This window comes from Molossus molossus, unplaced genomic scaffold (genome assembly GCF_014108415.1).
Source record: "Molossus molossus isolate mMolMol1 unplaced genomic scaffold, mMolMol1.p scaffold_m16_p_9, whole genome shotgun sequence".
In the NCBI taxonomy this organism is placed as follows: Eukaryota; Metazoa; Chordata; class Mammalia; order Chiroptera; family Molossidae; genus Molossus; species Molossus molossus.
This window is the reverse complement of record NW_023425403.1, coordinates 46,149,102-46,152,416: the sequence shown is the minus strand read 5'-3', so window position 1 is coordinate 46,152,416 and position 3,315 is coordinate 46,149,102. Positions and strand designations below refer to the sequence as shown.

Sequence of the window (3,315 nt, the reverse complement as noted above, 5' to 3'; positions counted from 1 at the left end):
AGTGTCTCTTAATTACATTAATGTATGGCGAGTAGGCCTCCGAGTCCGGTAACACGACTCATTTTGCAATAACCTTGATTGCTCAGTTTAGAACCACCTAAGTTATTATATGTAGTGACTAAACCCACACTTCAGGTAGTAAAGTTTAACTAGAATTTTTCTCTTTTGAGTGGTTTCAAATCTCTGCTGTGGAGGAAGAGGGGAGTGTGTGTCTGGTCTGACTCTAGAACATTCCAGACCCAGCCCTTCAGAAGCTGGCCACAATTATGAAAAGTGGTTGGGTTTGTGAGGTAAGATAGTTAATGCCTAAGGTTTTTACACTGTGCTGGGTGCCCAGGCCTATTTGAGTACGAGGCCTACTTGACCGGCAGGAAAGCCTTTATCCAAAATCTCTGCACAGTGGACCTGTCTTTGGAAGCAGCCCCAGAAGCAGAGGAGTAGATCTCCTCCATCATTCCAAGGAAAGACCCTGTTTTAGGATATTCAGAACACTGATTCCCTAGAGCCAGATCTCTAATTTTCTACTATTTGGATAGGTTTGTCAGCACCAGCTTCTCCTCCGCAGCCAGAGAATGGCTGGGCCAGCCCAAGCTGGAACAGAGGTCCAAGCTAGAATGGGCCTTCCTCCCAGTGACCTCAACCTTGAGCTTCACTGAAGGACTCCTGGTGCAGGAAAGGGGGAGAGGGGTGCAAGGCAGAAGAGAGCATGGAGCCCCCTCACAGCACTCTGGAGATGACCAGGTACATTACACTAAATCATAAATACCCCACTGCTTCATTAAATATTACACACGGAGAGCATATAAAACAGCTAGGCATTGCGGCTCTAAGAAACAGAGGGAGGCATTCCTTTACTTGCTTTAGAAAATAACACTTTTTAAAATGTTGTGGTTATAGGGGGTCAAAATATGTCACCCCTTCAAAATGCCACTTTGGCACAAGGATTATTTTGACCTGGAAGTAAATGAGAATAAATAGATGTAGGAAGAAGGCTTCTTGGAGCTTTCCCCAATATATTTACCTTCCCACAATTTGCCATTCCTAAAAATCGAATCCCCCTTTCTTTTGTCTTATCACTTCTTTGCAAATATATACTGCTTTGTTAAGACATTATATACAGCCCTGGCCGGTTTGGCTCAGCGGTTAGAGCGTCCACCTGCGGTCCAGAGAGACCCGGGTTCGGTTCCCGCTAAGGGCACGTACCTCGGTTGCAGTTTGTCCCCGGCCCTGGTCGGTCGTGCGGGTGGCAGCCACTTGATGTGTCCCTTTCACATCGATGTTTCCCTCTCTCTCTCTTTCTTCCTCTCTCTCCCTCCCACTCTGTCTGTACAAAAACTGGAAAAATGTCCTCGGATGAACTGGAAAAATGTCCTCGGATGAGGATAAAAAAAAAAAAAAAAGACACTATATACACCCCGAGTTCTTTTTTCCCCCAGGGAATTTCTTCATTGAAACTTCCAGTTTTTACCATGAAATTTTACATATAAGATCTATCAATTACGTACCAGGAAAAAAATAATAATAATGGTGTTTTTATATAGTGTATTGGCTAATTCCAGTGGATCCTTATCTCTTACTGTTGACATTGTCTCCAATATTTGAATTATATAGCAGGGTTCATTTCTGTCCTTTAATCGGTACCCAATTTCTCACTTCTTTTTGGTAGGAAATAAAATTTTTATATATTTTGAACCAGCATGTGTACCTTTGGTTCCACACCAAGGTGTATCACTCTCGATCATTAATTTTTCACTAGGTATTGACTTCAAAACTTCCAAATTAGCCTCCGTTTTCAGTGAGCATTAAATCCTATAGAAAGATCCAAGTCAATCAAGCAGCCTCTGCTTCCTTGGTACCATCAAATGAACACACTACTCCACCTACACATCAACCTCGATTTCTTTTCATTGTGTCCAAAAAGTCAGCATGTGACTTTTCACAGGGAAGAAACATTGGCAATTTTGTCTGTTCTGACATTTCAAAGTATTTGAGCAGAGAATCTTTGGGGAAAAACTGTAGTCAGTCAAAGTTGAGTCCACCCACATTCTCCTATTGCTACAACTTTCCCATTGTTTTCAGCAAGAGTCAGCAACTCTCTAAAATAAAGGTCAGGGTTAGTCTTTTCAAATTCATCACATCGTGTAGGATGACATCCAACTGTACTGAAAAACATATTTGTTTGTGCCAAGGCAGTACATCTTTACTGTCTTATAAATATATTTCCACCTGTAATTAGAAATTTTTCAACACCAATTTGGACGGCTCTCTGTATTACATCCTGTAGGTCATCTTGACACTTTGAAACTCCCTATAAATTCCTCTGAACAAAGGATCTACCAAGCTGATACCAATATCCACAAACTTGAAGCGACTCATGACTGCTGGGCTGGTACTCCTAGGTAGAAGTGGAAGTCCACCCCAAGTTCTAACAACCCTTTTGGGTTACTCATCACTGAGTGCTCCCATATGTATGCACGCTGCACACTGTTTCTCTCTTGTTCATCTGTCTTCTATCAGTTGAATTTCAGGGCCCCAGCTAGAGAACCTAGACAGATAGAATAAAAAAACTTGATTTTTCCCTCTTCTACGTGGTAAAATATACATAACTTAAAACTCACTATTTTAACCTTTTTTTTTTTTTTTTTGCAGTAGGTGCATTTACACTGTTGTGCAAACGTCACCACCATGCATCTCCAGATCTTTTTCACTTTTCCCAATGTGTGCTCTGTACTGTGAAGATTCATGAACAGAAACATCATTTAAAATGGAATCAGGAGGCTAGAAGAGGGCACTCTCACCTTGCTTCTCTCAACCCACAGCAAAGGAGGTACTTGCCTTTCCAACAGGAACTGATACTACTTTTCTACCCCAGCAGGAGCAAGAAGACTCCTCCTTGCCCAGTAACAGCTCAGCCAATGGGAGACTGCCATAACTCAGCCAATGAAAAGTCACTATACTTCCAACTTTCAGGTTCCTTCAGTGGATTCTTCATTTACAATAGCCCCTCCCAAGTTCCATAAAAGAGTGCACCTCCTTTGTTTCTCTGAACTTGCATGTGGTTTTCCATTGATTGTCCTGAAGTGCACTTCTTTGTTGTTCCCAAATAAACCTGTATTGCTGGGGAAATTTCTGGCTGTCTATTTACTTAAGTCAATAGAACCTATCCCCCCAAACCCCAACCCTACCAGCCTCTGGTGACTGACCATTATTGTACTGTTTGTCCTGTTGAATTTGACTACTCTATAACTGAAATCACAGTATTTATTTTTGTGACTCTCATACCTCTGGCCACCAAATGTATGGGCTTTTCTGCAG

At 41.9% G+C, this 3,315-nt stretch overlaps 1 pseudogene; it reads right to left on the bottom strand.

The window, feature by feature from the left end:
* Positions 1-1,493: 1,493 nt before the first annotated feature.
* On the bottom strand, positions 1,494-2,376 carry LOC118622368 (annotated as a pseudogene).
* Positions 2,377-3,315: the final 939 nt, after the last annotated feature.